Here is a 21,391-nt window from a genome sequence, read left to right as displayed (position 1 = left end):
GAAACCCGGAGAAGGCAATGGCACCCCACTCCAGTACTCTTGCCTGGAAAATCCCATGGATGGAGGAGACTGGTGGGTGGGCTGCAGTCCATGGGGTCATGAAGAGTCAGATACGACTGAGCGACTTCACTTTCACTTTTCACTTTCATGCATTGGAGAAGGAAATGGCAACCCACTCCAGTGTTCTTGCCTGGAGAATCCCAGGGACAGGGGAGCCTGGTGGGCTGCCGTCTATGGGGTCGCACAGAGTTGGACACGACTGATGCGACTTAGCAGCAGCAGCAGGTTAGAAACCAGGATTTTTATTCTGTTGCTTGCCATTCTTCATTTGCAATCATAAACATTTATTTAAAGACCCCTGCTGAAAAAGCTTCATGATAAGATTTTTGGCTGAAATTTTCAAGAGAAATTAGAGATATGGGTTCTGCTTTTCTGAAGTTTATGGCCCAAAGGAAAAGCTCCATCCATTGCAAAATAATGAAAATACAACAAGAACTACAAAAGACCAGACCTTCAGCAGTTATAATAATTATAAAAATAGCTTATTTCGTAGGCACTTATTCATTTACTTATGTGACTATACGAAGTTCTTACATAGCACTGTGAGATTTATGCATGGCTGGCTGTCTCTGGTTCACAGGTGAGAAAATGGAGGCTCAGCAAGGCTCAGGTCACATAATTTGTTCAGGGGCCATGTATTAAGGTACTGTGTGTGCTGAGCTCTCAACCCAGTTCTGCTGTTGGTTTGTCTGTTTCCATCAAGATGCCACGACTTGAGTCAACAAGCACTCACAGCAGTGTACACTTGAGGCCCAGTCCAGGTTAGGTCTGCAGAGACTTAATGAAGGAGGCAGGATGTGAAAGGCGGGTTTTGAATCATTGTGGTCATAAAATAGCAGAGACCAGGGAGTGGACTTTGACGTTTCCCTGGCTTGGAAAGGAGGGCAGTATCGAATGGCCTAATCTGTCAGGGTGGCTTGCTCAGTATTAGTTCTACTCACACCTAATACCCTCTGCTCCAGCACTTGCCAAGATCAGCAAAATCTACTTTTAGACTCAAAATCATTACCACCTGTGAGTTTCAGGTGTCACTTCTGAATGACATAGCATTCTGCCAATTGATCCTGTGTATGGCTTGAAGTGGCACAGTTTGAGAAGTGTCTTGAGTCCATAGAACAGTGTTGCAAATGCTTTTATAATTTAGTCAGCTACATTATTGAAGGCATTAGGGTAGTTCAGTTTATTTCTCCCATCATTTAAAAATAGAAATCTGTTACCAACATTAAAATAAACATTTCACTGAGAATGGGTATTCACTTGGAAATTTCGGTTGAACTTCTCCCACTTCCCCCCATCTCTAGCAGAGTAATTAGAATATGTCTGTGAGTGTGTCATGTGTACAGATACATATGTTATATCCTATTTACATGTATATTCCATAAAGGACTATGAAGTAAGTAGTCCATAGGTTATAGCTGAAAATGAAACAAAGTAAATTCATGGAACTAAGGGATGCATTCACCAATAGGGTCACCAAGTTTGTTCTGAAGTATATTTAATTAAAGGGAAAAGAAGAGAGTGGCAGAGGATGAGACAGTTATATAGCATCACCAGCTCAATGGACATGAACTTGAGCAAACTCCAGGTGATAGTAGAGGACAGGGAAGCCTGGCGTGCTGCAGTCCATGGGGTCGCAAAGAATCAGGCATGACTTAGCAGCTGAACAATAGCAACCACACTTTGTGTGGTTCTTTGCACTGATTATAAGTAAGATTTGTGAAAATACAGTATGCCAAAAGAAAAGATACTCTAATATACATGTGTAAATCTAAATTTATTATTACTAATAGTTATTAAGGCTTGAGATCAAATAATTGATAGATATTGTTATTAAGAATCTTAGTCCCTCTGTCTTAGTGAATTGATTTCTATTGCTTTTTTCCTCTACTGGTGTTAGACTTTATCCTGTTTGCACAATAATTTTCTGTTGGTAAATGACCTGGCATAAATGGATTTAAAAAATATTTTCCCTTCATGTACCAGGAATTCTCGGGCATGTTTTTTAAGATAAATATTCTATGCTAATATACTAATTTTTTGGCAAGAAAATTAGCACCTATATTTTAGTTCAATAGTTCTGTGATAAATGAAGTATAATTAAACATTCAGATTCTGCAACATGCACTTAAATATTAATTTGGATTCTTTTATGTTTTAGGCACTGTGCTAGGCATTGAATACATAATGGTTAACATAAACAGATGCAGTTATAAAAGTGCAATTATAAAATTCAGACATTTCTCAAATTTCAAATTGGCCATTGCAGAAATAATGACGTATTATTATATTCTTGTCGCCACAGAATTTAAATAATCTTGTTTATGGAATTTAAATAATCTTTTCTGTGATTAAAAAGGTATCATTTATAGATGGCAGTAAATATTTATTTTAAAGCCTCTATCAGTGTTAGGCTTACTGTGAATAAGTAAAGCGTTCTGTTTTCATGTAAGGAAGGTGCCATTTTATGCTTAGAATGACTGCTTTCCAAGTAAGCAAGAGGAGTAGCATCACAAAGTACGAAGAAAAGGAAAACTCAATTTTGAGTGGCAGCACAATACTGTAGAGTTTAAAAGGTCAGGCTAGTACAGGAGGCTCCAGTTTTGCCACTTAATATCATGCAGAATGTTGTGACAGCCAGGGCTGATACAGCTGAAAATATCTGCAGCCTTGGAAGCCTTGTAAGTTTCAGAAGGTCATTTTGGCATCATAGTAGAAACACTGATTCACAGGGAAGGTCAAACTGGACAGCCAGGCAGGAAGATAGGTTGCTTAACCCAACAGTTGTAGATTTTAGAATAGTTGTCAGCTGCAAAAACTGGGTGTTCTAATTTGCTGTGGCCATTTACCACTGAAATATTTACAGAGGAACAAGTTTTACTTGATGGGAGGGTTCTGATTTCTCCTTTGTAAAACTTTTTAAGTGTTGGATCTACAACCTTACCTGATACCAGGGCATTTGTTAAAATAATTTTATTTATGTGTAACGTGTACTTCATCAAAAAAAAAAAAAAAAAAAAGGATGTTAGTTGCCTTACTATGATGCTGCTCCTGCTAAGTCGCTTCAGTCGTGTCCGACTCTGTGCAACCCCATAGACGGCAGCCCATAAGGCTCCTCTGTCCCTGGGATTCTCCAGGCAAGAACACTGGAGTGGGTTGCCATTTCCTTCTCCAATGCATGAAAGTGAAAAGTGAAAGTGAAGTTGCTCTGTCCTGTCCGACTCTTAACGGCCCCATGGACTGCAGCCTACCAGGCTCCTCCATCCATGGATTTTCCAGGCAAGAGTACTGGAGTGGGGTGCCATTGCCTTCTCCAATAAGCACACATCAAATAAGACTATGAAAAGACAAATCAGAAGGAAAAGAAATGAAACAAGTACTTGAGATGAAATTGAGAACAGAATTTATCTCTCGGCTTTCTGGAGACTAAAGCAAAAGCTTTAGGAAGTAGAAAAATCCCAAGTTTATTTGTTAAGATCTCTTTATATCCCATGTACAGTCTTATTCTTAGCTCTTAGGGTATTTGGTTAAATATTCTGACTCTGCCCTTGAGTGAAATCTTGGAATGGATGGATTCCAAATAATTAAGAAATGAAGGCTAAATTCTTCATTCTGGCCTTCAAGGCCCTTACTGGTTTGGTTCCAGCCCCAGATTCCAACATTATCTTCTGCCAGCCCCATTGCACATGGTGCTTCACACTGACCAGTTCCTCCAGCGTTCATATTCTGTGCTTTCTCCTGTCCCAGCCTTTGTTCCTTGTATTCCTGCAGCCTGGAGTGCCATTCGTTTTTGTATCCAATCAAATGAAACCCATCCTTCCAGGCCCATTTTAGATGTCTTATCCATCAAGAAACCACCCTGACTCTCTTTTAATCACCAAGCCTTATTGTTATCTCTCAGCACTTTCTTTCTTATGTGCAATTATTTGTGTATTAATTTTATTTCCCCAATAAAGCAATAAACTCTTGAAAGCTGGATCCATATAGTCCCCCTAGATCTAGGCTACATATACTGCTGCTGCTGCTGCTCCTAAGTCGCTTCAGTCATGTCCGACTCTGTGCGACCCCACAGACGGCAGCCCACCAGGCTCCCTCGTCCCTGGAATTCTCCAGGCAAGAACACTGGAGTGGGTTGCCATTTCCTTCTCCAATGCAGGAAAGTGAAAAGTGAAAGTGAAGTCACTCAGTCGTGTCTGACTCTTAGCGACCCCATGGACTGCAGCCTCCCAGGCTCCTCCGTCCATGGGATTTTCCAGGCAAGAGTACTGGAGTGGGGTGCCATCGCCTTCTCCAGGCTACATATACAAGATCATCCATAAACTTTAATATAATCAGTGTGTATATACTGTTTTATCTATGTATTGTTTATCCTTAATATTTATTTAGTAAGGTTATTGTGTATGTTGGATATATTTGGATTTCTTTAAATAAAACATTTTTTTCCTAGGATAGTAGAGAAGAAAGAAAGAGAACTAAAAAAGAGCACTATTAGAGGAGTAGACATCTGCAGTTTTTGTCAAAGGAGATAATTTTGAGGCAGTGGAGCTGAGATTGTAATTTTTAAAGTTGTTTTGATTTTGGGTTTTCTTATTAGAAAACAACTTAATATTTACCTTTTTGTGTGTGTGTGCTGTAAGGTAACTACTAGAGAACAGCTTTGTTACATGTAAAGAGAAGTATCACTTAACGCCATTTCAGACCTTCAGTGCTTTCTCCCTAGTATACTTTTCTACCGTTTTAACAGCTGTCAAAAAATCTCTCTGCTTCTGCATTGCTTAGAAGTGTTTCAGACAGTTATTCCATCTCCTTCACTGCTTTTCAAACACTGTTTTAGTGGCTGATACAGATCAGTCTTCCTGTAAGCATACTTGCTTTGCATATATTCAGTTGTGTTGCTTTCAGAGCAGTCTTCCTTTATCCTTATGCAGAAGGTTTCTGTTAATAGATTTTAAGTCCTCAAAAGCTCTGAAGGAAAGGTATGCTCTTGCTCAGAAAGCAGACAGATGAAAATAAAATCATGCCCAAAGATCCTTTTCCTTAATAACTCATCTTTTAATCATTTACTGAGTATTTAGGACCCTGTAATGTATTATTTGGGCTTCCCTGGTGGCTCAGAGGTAAAGAATTCACCTGTAATGCAGAAGACTTTGGTTCAGTTCCTGGGTCAGGAAGTTCCCCCGGAGAACTTCAGTATCCTTGGGCTTCCCAGGTAGCTCAGACAGTTAAGAATCTGTCTGTAATGTGGGAGCCCCAGCTTCGATTCCTGGGTTGGGAAGATCCCGGGAGGAGAGCATGGCAGTCCACTCCAGTATTCTTGCCTGGAGAATTCCCATGGACAGAGGAGTCTGGCAGGCTATAGTCCACGGGATTGCAAAAGAGTTGGACATGACTTAGCAACTAAACAACAATGTATTGATTACTAGATTAAGACTAAACTAGCAGTCCTAAGAAGAAACCGATAAGAGGTAGTGTGTAATTCTCACATTTCTAAGTATACATATTAGTGTCCAGTGTACACCCCATGGACATACAAGGAAAAGAGCATTTTTCTCTCAGCTCTGTGAAGGGGGCCATCTTATCTCCTTCAGATTCTACACACAGGGTTTGCTCCTTCACTTACCTCTCAGAGCAAATCACTAAGGATGTAGTCATGGCCACTGTACCATACCCAACTCTATACCCAATCTCTCTGGTGTTTTTTTTTTTTTGGCTTCTATTGTATTTAAGGTTGTTGTCATTTCTACAAAGATTGGTATTAAATTGCCAGCATGTGTTGTGATTGAAATTTTAAGTTTCAAATCAGAAGATCTGATTTTGGATCCTGATTGTTCTGTTCAGTTAGCTTAGGAGGCTTGGGTGAGTCAGTCACTTAACCATGCCAGCCTTAATTTATTTGTTCACAAATGAACAAGATAATATAACCATCCTTTAGAGTCATGAGGAACAAATGGCAAAATGCATATGAAAGTAAATTGTATACCAGTGAATCAAATATTATCTGCTACTACTACTGCTAAGTCACTTCAGTCATGTCCGACTCTGTGCGACCCCACAGACGGCAGCCCACCAGGCTCCCCCGTCCCTGGGATTCTCCAGGCAAGAACACTGGAGTGGGTTGCCATTTCCTTCTCCAATGCATGAAAATGGAAAGTGAAAGTGAAGTCGCTCAGTCGTGTCTGACTCTTCTCGACCCCATGGACTTCAGCCCACCAGGCTCCTCTATCCATGGGATTTTTCGGGCAACAGTACTGGAGTGGGGTGCCATTGCCTTTTCCCAATATTATCTCCTATTGTTGATAGGAGAATGTTAATAATAGAATGTATGAGTTCTGGGGGAAAAGTAAATTTTTCCAAGTGGCTCCTCTAGTCAAAACTTTTTATTAAAGAACAAGATGACCATCTTGCAGATATTATAGTAAATCAAGAAGAAATGTAGCACAGACCAACTTCTCAAGAAGGTAATCTCTCCAGGAGTTATTAATGAAGAAACATAGTTTGTAGTTTTGTTGAAGGAAGCTTAAAGTCTTATTTAAGTCTTTTTCCCTTTGTTAACTTGAATACAGAGGTTTTACTTGAATTTAAATAAAGAGCCAGGTGTTAGTTATATATGAAGAGCATGATTTGACTAATTCCTACATAAAGTTTCTCTTTATTCTTTGGATGCACACACACACACACACACACACACACACGTATACAAACATACATGCATATCTACACTCCCATACATACATTACAGTTTATTTCTTATTTATTTATACTATTAATAATTTTATCAGATTGTAGTAATTAAGTGCTTGTTTTTTCTTTTTGCAAAATAATTTTACTATGTGGAGCCTAAATATCACTGTCTCTATTTATTTTATATATTTGTGTATATATGTATATATTTATGTATATACATATTTGACATTTTAATGATAGAAAGATATGGGAAGTTTTAAGATTACCAAGTAATTATTTTTTTGAATTTATTCAATATACTCTTTCAGATATACTGGGGTACTTTTTATTTTTTTACAGATTAAGTAGCTTTTATATGGTGTGAACTCTTGAGCAGAACTGAAACATAAGAGGTTTGTGACATAGTAGGATGATATGAGTAGTATCTTAGATGATGTGGAGGGGCATGTGTGGTGCCTGATTTAAAATAATATTTTAAAAAATGAATGTAACAGTCCCTTATAAGCAGAATCTAAAAGGAAATGATACAAAATTGGCCCATTTGGTGGTGTAACCTCAAAGGTCATTCTGTTGAGAGAAGGACAGACATCTGTGACTAGTGTATAAAAGTCTTTTATTTACTCTGATATAAAATCACCTTTGCATACAAATTTCTAGTTGCCAGTGATGTTCTGAAAATAATGAAATATTTAAAAATAAACCTTCAGTTATGACACTGAAAAAAATGAATATAACAGAACTTTGCATAACATTTTGCAGGCATGTTGATTTTCTAAAGTAGTTAATAGAATATAATCAAAAAGCATGTCAGCAAATCTCAAATAAGCCATCATTTCAGGGCAGATATTCTGGGAAATTACTGGGTAGAAATGCAGTAAACAATTTCTGGTGGAAGTAGTCTTTTAACTTTAGTTGATTATGATTGCCAGAATTTAATGAGATTAAGGGTAGCCTGGGGAGTTTGCTTAAAATGTAGATTACTGATCTTCTTTACCCTTAGTAGGTCTAGGGTAGGTCCAAGGAATATGTGTTTATAAGTCACCCCTGGGTGACCAATATAGAGAGTTCGAGAATCTAACTGAATCTCTAATTTCCCAGACAGAACAGAAAGTGTTGCTGTTAATAAACTGTTGGCAGTTACTGGAGTTTATTAGCCAGTTACTGACGTGTTGTGATTTGCCATGGAAAGCCAGTCATTGGTTTTTAAGTGCATATGATGCTGGTAGAAGCACATACAGCTTTAATCACTGTCTCATTAGAAGGATGTAGTCAGCTTTTCGGATCTCCTCATGTGTTACAGCTTTTCTAGAATGCACAGAACCTTATGGGTGATTAAAATACTTAAGAAAGGGATTGTCTTTTTTTTTCCTGTTCGACAGAGGAACCAAACCTCACGTTGCCATATTAGTTTGTTCAAAGTGTGTTCAGTACATATACTCTTTTGGAAAGTACAAAATCCTAGGAATAGAATCTTGCTCTTATCTCCTGAGAAGTTGTGACTGTATTTATACTCTGACAACATGGTAAAAGCACACTGTCAAAAAGAGAATAAAAGCATTAGAAATGCCCGCATTTTGCCAACCAACCATCTTAAGTGTTTTGAAAATCCAGTTTCAGGTTCCTCTTTATTCTGCGAACTGTTATTTAATAACCGATAAAGAGTTTGAGGAGGGTAAAAGGAGGGGAGAGTGTTTTGTTTTCTAATGGGACACATGCCCCTTTGCAAAATCATACAAGAGTATATACCTACCTCGGTTTTTTAGACTGGAAGTAATGCCCTCCACTTCAGAACACTCCAGTCCAGGGCAAGAGGCCCTCTGGCCTCAGGAGAAATTACCACACAGGGAAATGTGTCTGGGCCTACATGAGTTCACCAGAGTTCTATTGTGCCTTAGCTAGTTTGATAACGCCTTGCATTATTTATAGCACTTGTCAGAAACGATTTCCTTTAGTCAATTAGTGTCTAAAAAAGAAGCGGGGGGCGGGGGGGGAAGCAGGATATTTTCTGACATTTGTAGAAATAATATGCAAAAAAAGCACTCCCTTAATCATATGACATTGTGCTGTCAGAGATTTTCCTAATATAACATGTCCCACAGAGTGTTAACTACATGTTTTGTTTTTATTAAGAAGCAAAGAATGGTAAGCTATATATTTGTTTTGATACTTTGTCAACTCAAACATTTATTCAAACCTCTGGCCCCTGTTCTTTGGCAAATAATTGCAAAATATAAATATAGTAATTATCTTAGCAATGAGATGGTTTATTTTGAAATAACAGGAGTTGAACAACTGATTTTACAAATGTTTCCATCGATTAACTGCCATGTAAGTGCTAACAACTGAAAATGTTTAGCAAAACACGAAGACAAGGCTTCAAGTTTATATGGGAAAAAGACATAAAACTTTTACTCCTTTCTTACAATAGAAATTTACAATATGGTTTGAAGGATAATATCTTTTTTAGGGCCTTACATAGATTTAATAAATGTAGAAAAACGTTATTAATTGCGAGTAGAAGTATGTAATGATAAATGTTTTCTTAGAATAAGTTTGATGTTTAGTTCAAAATTAATATTTGCATATACTTTATGTCCAAAGTATTTATATTATTAATACCACTCAAATGTATGCATAGTTTTGTATATATAATTGCAGTATTGCTTAAAATAATGAAAAATTGGCATTTATTTAGGTGACCACTAGTATAGAAATGGATATAAAGTAATACATAATTGTTAAAAAATATTTATGTGAGTCTGTCTCTATTGATAAGGAAAGGTCATTAACAGATTTTGTAGAAAGCAAGCCAAAGGACAATATGCTTAGTATGTTTTCATCATTACTGTAAAAAAAATTAAAAAAATATTTAAACTGTGTATGTGCGTTGTATGTGTAGATGTGTGTTTGTGTGTGATAATACATGGAAAAAGGACTGAACACACCGTACTAATAATAGTGGTTATGCTTGGGGTTGGAGGGGGTTTGATTTGGCAGTAGAAAGATGGGAAATTCTCAATAACCCCTTCTATATGATTTAAATTTATTGACAGTGAAAATCCATTCATTTGGCAATGTCTAAAACCAAAAACAAAAAGAAAGAAAAATATATGGAGTTAATATATGTGAGAGCTTCCCAGGTGGTGCTAGTGGTAAAGAATACACTTGGCCAGTGCAGGAGACATAAGAGACAAGGGTTTGATCCCTGGGTTGGAAAGATTACCTGGAGGAGGGCATGGCAACTCACTCCAGTATTTTTGCCTGAAGAATCCCGTCTGACAGGGGAGCCTGGCAGGCAATAGTCCATAGGGTTGCAAAGAGTCAGACATGACTGAAGGAATTTAGCATGTAGATAATGTATGTAATTCATATAAATTACTTGCTAGAGATTTCTGTCTGTCATTTGAACTTACATGTTACTATCTCTTCTGGGTAATAGCCTTATCATTTATACCCATTGGAGGAAGAAATGGCAACCCCCTCCAGTATTCTTGTTGGGATGATCCCGTGGATGGAAGAACCTGGTGGACTGCAGTCCATGGGATCGCAAAGAGTTGGACACAGCTGAGCAACTGAGTACTTATACCCATACTTCTAGATCACAAAAGAAGGCAGAACCATAGTTAACAGCATAAATTGTTATTTTTTGACTTTGAAATAATGTAGGTGTAGAGGGAGAAAACTCAAAATTTAGATAAACTGTTTATTTAACTTGTGATTTGCTTCTGAGCCTTTACATTTCTAATTTGAGAATTCTTTATTTTCACTGTCTGATTTTTTGCCTTGTTTTATTTTACATTTCTTTCTGAATGTGAACTTCATGGGACATGCATTTTGGTGTGTGTCTGCAAAGTTCCTCTGAATGAATGACTCATGATTCCAGATCTGCATTGCACAAGTAATGAGATTTCAGTTCTTAAGTATGTTAGAAATTTAAGGAATTAGAGTTGTTGCACAAAAGTGTGGTAAATGATTTATGTACAAATATAAATTTAGTTATCAGGGAGACAAATTTTATCTTTTTATCCGGTTAGTCTTGTATTTCTAAGACTTGCAGAATCTTTCAGTGTTTTTCTTTTTATAAGAGAAGCCTTGTAATTAATAAATGTTGAGGTAGGCACCAACAAAATATACCTCCCTGTTACCACTGTGGAGCTGCTTGTTTAAATCTTAGGCTTCTGCAAAATAAATTCTGAAGCTCTGGCTATACTGTATAGCAGTTGCAGTAATATTAGCAGAGTTTGTTGTTGTTCAGCATCTGAGACCTAGTTTAGTATATGTGTTATGTGGGACGTTCCCTAGAAGATACAGCTACATTGAAGTGAAAATATGAGTTATTAATGCATGTCTGTTTTGAAACATATCTTCCTCTTTTTTAAACCAGGGAAAAACAACTGGGTCTTGATTCACTGTTGGTCAGGGAAAGCCTAATTCTGATATGCATGTGAGCGTATGTGAATTTGTGATTTTTTTTGTTTAGGAAAGCTCAAATTAAACTGAAATTCTAATATTTTATTGTTTTTAGGGATAAATTCAGTTGACATTGGTATATTATTAAATGTATGTTTGAGATTATTTGTTCAAAAAGTAATCTTTAAGATCAAATATATAAATCAGTAGAAATATCCCTAGGATTATAATGTTAAACTGTGTGGTACCTTTGTGGCTTGAGTATTTGTAAAGTTTGCAGTAAAAGATGCATTTTTGATGTGATGGGGATTTTTACTGATGAAATGGAAAAAAGGGGATGTGTGTGTATTATGTTTTGTCATCAGAAGTCCATTAATTCACTTAATTAGGATGCATTCAAGTAATAGCATCCTATATTCATGTTTGATATCATTCATTATATTCTGAAGAATAATTATTTTTAGATCTTTTTGAAGTTGAAGAAATACGTGCTCAGTTGTGTGCGACTCTTTGCAGCCCCATGGACTGTAGCCTGCCAGGCTCCTCTGTCCATGGGATTTTCCAGGCAAGAGTACTAGAGTGGGTTGCCATTTTCTCCTTTGGGGATCTTCCCCACCCAACAATTGAACCCACTGTCTCTTGGGTCTCCTACACTGGCAGGCAGAATCTTTACTACTAGCACCACCCTCTTTAATACACATATTTTTCTCATAATGATTAATAATTAAGCAACAGATTTTGGGCAGTCTTCAATAGAAATAAGCCAGTAAGGTCTCCCAGGTTGAGCTTACTAGGTTACATTCTAAATCAACTGTTAAGATCAAGTTAGTGTGCTCAGATAGAGTTGATAGTGGGCTTCCCAGGTGGCTCAGTGGTAAAGAATTCACTTGCCAGGGCAGGAGACACAGGAGATGTAGGTTCCATCCCTGGGTTGGGAAGTGTGATAGCTATGATTATTTGATTCTAATAGAGATATGCTTTATATTTTGGCCAGATGTTTTTTACTTGTTTTTGTCATTTCTTCACATACTGATTTTATAATTTAGCTCGATTGGACCTACTCAAATGGAAAATGGGCATAGGTTAATTATGGAAAATCTTTTAATGACTACTGGCTGTGAGAATGGTTTCTGCCTTGTAAAGAAAGTTGAACATTGAGGCAAAGAGGTTCACATGCAGCAAATTTTCACTGATATACGGGGTTCTATGGGAATATTTTCTTAAGTCTCTCGTTAATCACCTCCACTAGCTTTGTTTGTAGTGATGCTTTCTAAGGCCCACTTGATTTCACATTCCAGGATGTCTGGCTCTAGGTCAGTGATCACACCATTGTGATTATCTGGGTCATGAAGATCTTTTTTGTACAGTTCTTCTGTGTATTCTTGCCACCTCTTCTTAATATCTTCTGCTTCTGTTAGGTCCATACCATTTCTGTCCTTTATCGAGCCCATCTTTGTATGAAATGTTCCCTTGGTATCTCTAATTTTCCTGAAGAGATCTCTAGTCTTTCCCATTGTGTTATTTTCCTCCATTTCTTTGCATTGATCGCTAAGGAAGGCTTTCTTATCTCTCCTTGCTATTCTTTGGAACTCAGCATTCAGATGCTTATATCTTTCCTTTTCTCCTTTGCTTTTTGCTTCTCTTCTTTTCACAGCTATTTATAAGGCCTCCCCAGACAGCCATTTTGCTTTTTTGCATTTCTTTCCCATGGTGATGGTCCTGGGTGTTCTTTGGAAGGAATGATGCTAAAGCTGAAACTCTAGTACTTTGGCCACCTCATGAGAAGAGTTGACTCATTGGAAAAGACTCTGATGCTGGGAGGGATTGGGGGCAGGAGGAGAAGGGGACGACAGAGGATGAGATGGCTGGATGGCATCACTAACTCGATGGACGTGAGTCTGAGTGAACTCCGGGAGTTGGTGATGGACAGGGAGGCCTGGCATGCTGCAATTCATGGGGTCACAGAGTCGGACACGACTGAGTGACTGAACTGAACTGAACTGAATCAACTTCATTCTTATTTTTGAGTTATATGATAACGTTATTAGGGAAGCACGGGTGACTTTGCTACCATTCCTCAAGCAATAAAGATCATATTGAAACACGTTTTAGATGAAGGTATCACCTGCCTCAATAAGAAGCTCGGTGATACTGTTCAGAAGGTATGGAGATGGAAAATTAAGATTTTGACCCCTAGTTACTACAGCAAATAAAATATAACTCATAAAAGTAAACTTTAAAATCAAAGTCCATAATCATAGTTTTGCTCTGGAAATAACAATATCACAATGTATCACGTTGCATTTAATGTTCAGAGTTTTGTCATGCTTATTTCACATTGGTAGATTTCAGTTGGGTTAATGAATCATTCTTCCTGAAAACTGCCAGAATAGTTAGATTTGTTTTTTCTGTCTTTTAGCACATTGCACATGTATTCAACACTGTTGATTTTACTGTAGTCTTGTGTTCTGACTTCTAGTTATTATTTTGAAATATTAAATGACATGAACGGATCAGAAATGACTACCTAAGGCTAACAAGATAACTTCATCTTTTTGTAATATACAGAGTAAATAAAACACTAAATAGGATTAGTATTTTGTCTCAAAGAATGATAAAGTAGCATTCATAGTGTTGTTATACTTTCTTATGGAATAGAGGGAAATGTTAAAAGACTGCCTGTTGGAATCCTAAAAAAAAAAAGCAAATTTTCCTTCTTTAGCCAGAACTGAGGACTGATTCTGTCAGAAATGCACCGATAATTATTTACATGTTAAAAATTTGCAAAACCATGTGTATCTATTTCATATTATTTCATGGATTAAAAAGACTTCTGTCAGCTTCCCAATTAAGGAAGTATAAAAATGGTTTTATGTTAATTAACTTCCTTTCCTTATGCTTTCTTTCCAATAAGTGGTCTTTGATGCTGATTTCATTCAGTTATAAAGGTGACATATCAGTGTTTTAAACTGTGTATCTATTGTTTAGGCATTATAAGTTGTAGCAAATATTTGTAAACTAGTGTTCAGATATACTAAGAAAAATATTATCATGCAACAAATGCTGATCGTTGACTTAGTCTGGACCTTGTGCTGTGTTGGTGGTGGCTGTTTGGTGAAGAAACTAGCTGGTACCTGCCTGCTGTCACGGAGCTTACATTTTAATGGAAAAAGCAGATGATAAGCAGATAGTGAAATAGGTACATACTATTATGAAAATACTAACAAGAGTTGTAAAGAAGAATAAAGCAGGATAAGGGGCTGGCAAGTCTGCACTGGTGTTAAGAGGAAGAGAGGTTTGCATACTTTTGACAGTGGGCCGAAAAGCTTCTAGGAAGATAAACTTTGCTGTAGGGACTGGTGAGGGCACATTTAGGTACAGAACTGGTGGCTCAGGCTACAAAATGCAGCAAGACGTCTTGATGTTTATCTTCTAATACCTTTTTATGTTTTATAATTTTGCCTTTTATAGGAATCATTTCAAAATTCACTTTTTAATCACTGCATAGAGACTTCCTGTTTCGTTTTTGTCTTAAATATAAATCCTTAAAGGGACAGTAGTCATTATCTAACTTGAAAGTTTAGTTGCTTGCTTTTGGAATTCTAATGTTTAGCAATAATGCATCACCTAACGGACTTCCTTCAGTATCCTTCCAGTAAGACACCACTGGATGATTAGGGAAGCAAACCTTATCAGCATCTTAAAGGAATGCTTTGATAGATCTTAGATTACTTGTTTGAGTTGGTAAACATAATCTTCCTTTCCTTGCAAGCAACCTGTCACCCAAAACAATGCAGAGCGTCAGACCAGTAGGCCACGTTGCCTATTGCTGTGCCATTCCAGAGGATTTGTGGTTGAAAGTTATCTTTTTTCTCAGCAATTTATCTAAAACTTCAGTTATTTGCATATATTCTTTATGATTTTTACCAGTATATTTATTATTATTCCTTAAATTCTTTTGTTATACTTTAGCCTCTTCCTAAGTTACATATCCACACACTTTGACGAGCTTGTTTTAGCATTCTGATGCATCTATTAAAATTACGTTGTTTCTGCATCACTGAAAATCACCATGGGTGCTACCACTAGGGTGCTTCCCCCTCACTGAGAAACACTGATCTTAGCTTTTTGTTATATGGAGTTGAATACAGGTGAAGATTGCATTAACCCATTCAGAACACAGTTTTTTCCCATGTAATAAATGATTTTGTTACTTTATTTAGTCCCTTGTGAGTAGAGAAATAGCTATATAGCCTCCAGAAATGCTTAGTTATTTGTTTACCAAAATCTCTGTTAATATTTGGGAAAAGCCATGGGCAAAATTGTGCTGTGAGCTAACTTAGTTTACTGAAGTGATACATTGCTAGTTACAGACTTGTCGACACCAGTGAGCCAGGGGGAGAAGTTTTGGACAAGGCTCCTTTTCTCGTCAGCTCCAAATATACTCAGCAAAGTTGGCCGTCTCTTCCAGTTAGCTTGAAACTTTCTTAGTAAGTTAACAAAAAAAAAGAAACCTCAAATAATTACTAAGTTAACTTCCTCAATACATAACATTTCAAAATCAAAACTTATGAAAAAAGTCCCCCAAATTCCCAGCTAACTACTCTGGCATGTAGAACCAATCTGCCTATATTTGGTCCAGAAGAATTGAAATGATTAGTGAACATTTGTGACTAGGAAGTTTAACCTTGCTCATAGAGGCCAACCAGTTCTCCAAAACAGAATTTTAGTCTTATTCCTTGTGTCTGTTTATCCTGTATTGCACAATGTATGCAGCCTTTAAATAGATATTTACATGAATGCATTCCACTGTTAAGGGCTTCCCAGGTGGCACTGAGGTAGGAATCTGCTTGTCAGTGCAGGAGTTTCAGGAGGCTCGAGTTCGATCCCTGAATTGGGAAGATCTTGGGTAGTAGGAAATGGCAACCCATTCTAGTATTCTTTCCTGGAAAATCCCATGGACAGAGGAGCCTGGTGGGCTATAGTCCATGGGGACACAAAGAGTCACACGCCATTGGGCACGCACATGTAATAATCCACTGTAGTTCAGTTCAGTTAGTCATGTCCGACTCTTTGCCACACCATGGACTGAAGCACACCAGGCTTCCCTGTCCATCACCAACTCCCAGAGCTTACTCAAACTCATGTCCATCGAGTGAGTGATGCCATCCAACCATCTCATCCTCTGCTGTCCCCTTCTCCTCCTGCCTTCAGTCTTTCCCAGCATCAGGGTCTTTTCTAGTGTGTCAGTTCTTTGCATCAGGTGGCCAAAGTATTGGAGTTTCAGCTTCAGCGTCAGTCCTTCCAATGAATATTCAGGACTGATTTGCTTTAGGATAGACCGGTTGGATCTCCTTGCAGTCCAAGGGACTCTCAGGAATCTTCTTTTTGAACCACAGTTCAAAAGCATCAATTCTTTGGCGTTCAGCTTTCTTTATCATCCAACTCTCACATCCATACATGACTACTGGAAAAACCATAGCTTTGACTAGACGGATGTTTGTTGGCAAAGTAATGTCTTTGCTTTTTAACACACTGTCTAGGTTGCTCATAACTTTTCTTCCAAGGAGCAAATCCACTGTTAGTTTAGTGCTAATATATATCAATTGCTATAAGAGTAGTTATCTGTACTTCCTCAGGCTTTTTCTTTTTATACTTTATCCTATTTTTGGTTTCTTTTCTTCTGTCTTTATATTTTATTCTTTCCATTTACCTTAAAGTAGAAAATACATGTGAATTCTGATATCACTTAAGGAGAAACTGATCTTGGTTCTTGGGAGGACTATGCTTGTTTGTATCAATAGAATGTGTCACATGATGTAAGGAACTCTACAGTTTACTGTTTTGAATTTGATCAATAGGTAAAAGAAGGCTCTTACCTTAAAAACCTATATAGGTTGTTAAATTTTGATTGTCACTGAAAACAGTTAAATTCTCCATTTCTTTGTTTTTCTTCAGGGAAGTTTATTACATATTGAAATATCAGTCAAAATTTTACCTCAGAAGAAGTTTACCTGTTAGCTAATACCTTTACAGTAGCGGTGCTTCTTTCAATAATTATTTGCAAACAATACATATTTTTAGGGTGATACATTTGCAAGAATTCCTACAATCTGCACAATACCCATACACATTTAAATATTATCTCTATCTATTGAACAAAAAATCCATTACCACTGAAGTATTGGTCCAAATCCTATAAAATCTTAATTTTTATTAAAGATATGAAGATTTCTGGTCTTCCCTGAAATTATTTTTGAATAAATAAAAAGATTACAAGATAGCATTCTGATATCAGCAGTTTACTCAAATACGTTTTTTTCAGATAAGATATGAGTTCGTTACACCCAGTGCCCTGTGTCGAAGGCTGAAACCCATATTATCAGGGGTAGCTGGAGTATTTCATAAAGATCAGTGTACAGTCTGATCGCTCACTTGTCCATGTCTGGCTAATTATAAATATTTTGATTATCACCTTGACTAATACATTTTATAATAGTATTTTCAGCTTAAAAATACATAGCTATATTTTTTCAGTAATACTTTTTGACTTAACTGGTCTGCTACAGAAAATATAATCAGAACACCCATTTGTAAGCATTTTAGTAATTAAGGTATATTTTGTTACTTGAGTACGACTAAGTCTGTAACATGGTAGAAGGGAAAAACAGCGCTAGAAATGAATTTTGTAGTTGTATTTAGACATAAATACAGTACATAACTACTACTTGGGGGTTACCCCGAGTAGTGAAGTTATTCCTGTGTGCTATGCCATTGCCTTTCCTCATTGTTTGGATCTCATAGATCACGATGAAACTTTCCTCAGGGTTGGACACATGTCCTCATAAACATGTTTATTTCTAATAGGTTGAATAAAATTATTCTTTTCTTAAACATTTAAAAAAACACCATGTTCCAGGGACTGGGTTAAAAAAAAAAAAGTGATAAACACCCTGTTGTTGTGGAATTTATAACCTGGGGGACAAAAGTTCTAAGAGATACAAAGTACTGAGAATATTGTGAAGGGGTAGACTGTTCAGCAGAGTTAGCATAGCCTTTTTAGAGAAGGAGATATTTGAATAGTTTAAACAAGAAGGGATGAGGAGGTATGTGTCAATCCAAAGGTTTAGCATGTAACAAGTTTCAGCAGCTCCCACCTGGATGGTGTATGCTAAGAACCCACAGCCCCTCTCTCCCTGGGAAAGTAGAGGTGCAGGGCTGGGAGAGACCAAAAAAGATAAAATGTGTCAGTTTCAAACAAGGGGAAGGGAGAAAGAGGGAGTTGTGCAGCATGCTGATAAGAGGTCAAGTAATGACAAGGACTGTGCAGTCCTTAGATTTGGCTTTGATGGGAGCATCGATGACTGTCACTGAGCAGTAAGGTAGGAGTTGTGCAGGTCACACCGATACATTTTTAAAAGTAAATGGAGGAGGAGGAAGCAAGAAAAGAGCACGTGTAGGTGACTCTTCAGATTTTTGTTTGGGAGTGATGAATTAGGAACATTAGAGAGAGGTGATGTATAACTAGGCAAGGTCCCCTTCCTCCTACCATGTAACCCCTTCCATTTTAGAGCTCCTTTAGCACTTTAAGAGCTAAGAGGAAAAGCAGGAATATATATAGCAGGAATTTAGAGAGGAAGAGGATTTAAGAAGGAGCCAGTCAAGGTAGCAGCTTAACCTTGGGCAGTAGAAGAGAGAACTGGGAGACTGAGAAGAAAGATACAAAAAGATAGTTTAAAGATGGGTGGTAGGAAGGTGAGAGAAAGTTCATGACTGAGAGCTACTATTTTTATTATGAAATATTTGTGACATGTAAGATCATATCCATTATTGATAGTGAGAGGAACACAGAGGAGGAGGGACTTGATAGTGAGGAAATTTTAGAAAAGCTGGAGTGTCAGAGGGGGCGGTCCAGGCCAAGGGGAGGATTCTTAGGCATTTGGGAAGCCTGAGTGACCCTAGAACACAGTAACTTATGGAGGCAATAATGGGTGTGTGTGTGTTTTCAAGTTTGTGTTTGTGGGTGCTCATATGTGTTTATAGGGGTGTGTTCCTGCATGTGTTTGTGTATTTTTGTGCTGTAAAGTTAATGCCAGTGCTGAAATAGAAATTGATCATTTAATTTACTGAAGTTTATGGGGCTCCACCTGTTTTCCGTCCCTAAGCCAGACACTTAAGGGTTCTAAGATGTGTAAGATTGTTTCTGGCCTTGGGAACATGCCGTCTCATGGGTCAGTCATATAAATGCAAATCAGACACTGATTGGGGAGCAGAGGTAATTGGGAGGAGGCAGTGTTAATATATGGGTGGATGGGGATGAAGGAAGTGACATCTTGATAGCGTCTTGGAGGAAGTGACATGTTGGTAGGCTTCCCAGGTGGCTCAATGGTAAAGAAGCCGCCTGCCAATGCAGGAGATAGGGATTCAGTTTCTGGGTTGGGAAGATCCTCTGGAGGAGGAAATAGCAATCCACTCCAGTATTCTTACCAGGATGATTAGGTGGACAGAGGAGCCTGGCGGGCTACAGTCTGTGGGATCCTAAAGAGTCGGACAGGACTGAGCACGACCCCAAAGAAAAGGAGGTAGTGGTTGCAGAGAGAAAGACAAAAGAGATGTTGACCACAGATGTGGTACACACTCACAGCATGAGGTAGTCGAGAAGTTTTGAATGCAGAGCAAATATTAAGGAAGGTGAATAAGTCTTAGAGTTTGTGACTAACTTGGCTTTGTTTTTTATGGAACCAGGAATTAGGACTAGAAAATTTTTTGAAAACAAAGATACTTCTGGAGCATCAGTGTGAATTTTTTTTTTTTAATCTTTCTCAAAAGTTGTGGCTTTTTGTAAAAAAATATTTACAATATTTTCTAAACCTAGTATCTGGTAGTTTCTAAAAAAAATAATGTTAAAAATGACAGTATTAATCTTAAAACAAATTAAAAAAATTCTGCTATATATCCATGTTTTATCTATATGTATGTGTGTATATATTCATATTCTGTATTTTAATTTCCAAGTTATAAACATGTTATATGCCCGTTGGCCATTTTTGGCCCTGGAAGAAGTAATCAGATACTATTTATTATACTGTCATTGCCTCTTTGGAGTGTGAAGCTTCTAGAGTTATTTAAGCCTTGTTTCCTTTGGTAGTATTCAAAAGGGAAAAAATAATATGTCTGCTATTCTGTAACTACTAAGCATTTTGGGGAAAGTTTTCCCATTCTGATTGAAAGTAAGTTGTTAAAAGCAAAAATGCCCTGCTGTATATAGGGAACGGTCTTGTGGTGCCGAGTTACTAGATCTTTAGGCAATGGGGGGTCCCTCACCCCCCAACCCCCAGCCTCTGGCTTCATTTGTACCTCTGAAATGCATCATACTGCCCAAATCAAACTGCTCACTTAATATTTAATGTTTCTGCGATGGAATCACTTTCTCCCTTGAGGTTGACTTCAGATTTGCCAGACACACTGACAACACTGCACTCCTTATTTCCCCCACATGACCTCAGCTTTTGCTTAAAAAATGTTCAAATAAAGGATGCTTTTGTTCATATCTCGCCTGCCTGTGATATATTGACAAAGTGTCTGCGGGCTGAATGGAATAGTTTTACAGTAGGAGTGCCACTTTCAGTGGAGGGGCAGGACTTAGGCTGGAGAAGGAAGTGAATTGGATAGGTCAGGAGAATGTACCATTTGTAAACACCCCTTTCCTTTTTTATTCACGTGTCAGGACAGCAGGAGCAGGCTGTTCAGTGCCTGTCCCTGCGCAGAGCCAGAGGGAAAGCAGCTTGGAAGTCGGCTGCAATTTTTAAACCTTGCTTTTTATTTCCTGGTAATGATCTTCAAGTGCTTGGACTTGTTTGGGAAGCTGTTTTGAAACTAACATGGTTTAGTCCACTAACTGCATGTTGGGTAAATTCAAAACCCACATGCTCGTCCTCTTGCAGTGGAATAAGTCACATCTGATGGACATTTTCTGTGCTTATAGCATAGTAATGAACGTCTGACAGGCGCGACCTTTCATAAGACAACCCACACTATTGGCTTTCTGCCCAGAATATTGCTGCAACACTATCTGTGATTGGTTATCTCTCTATCATGCATTGCTTCACAAGGGGAAACGGCCCCTTTTTTTAATAAATCTACGATGGCTGGCTGCAATATGCCTCACTGTAAGTAGTGTGTGTGTGTGTGTATGTGTGTGTGTGTGAGAGAGAGAGAGTGAGAGAGAGGGAGAGAGAGG

General features: G+C 37.8%; 1 protein-coding gene across 25 annotated transcripts in view; it reads left to right on the top strand.

Annotated features, from left to right (window-relative positions):
* The window catches only part of MBNL1 (muscleblind like splicing regulator 1), a 222,293-nt gene that overhangs the window by 40,784 nt on the left and 160,118 nt on the right, over positions 1 to 21,391 (top strand). Inside the window, exon 1 of one of the 25 annotated variants that reach the window (XM_027543271.1) lies at positions 20,915 to 21,320. The exons of 23 other annotated variants lie outside the window; for them this stretch is intronic. The gene's annotated coding sequence lies outside the window, so the exon portion shown is untranslated. Of the gene's footprint in view, positions 1 to 20,914; positions 21,321 to 21,391 lie in introns of those variants that run through there. One more of the 25 variants, XM_027543347.1, reaches the window with a different exon arrangement.

Source organism: Bos indicus x Bos taurus, chromosome 1, assembly GCF_003369695.1.
Source record: "Bos indicus x Bos taurus breed Angus x Brahman F1 hybrid chromosome 1, Bos_hybrid_MaternalHap_v2.0, whole genome shotgun sequence".
Taxonomy (NCBI): Eukaryota; Metazoa; Chordata; class Mammalia; order Artiodactyla; family Bovidae; genus Bos; species Bos indicus x Bos taurus.
The sequence above is the reverse complement of the archived record's forward strand: the minus strand, read 5'-3'. Positions and strand labels throughout refer to the sequence as shown.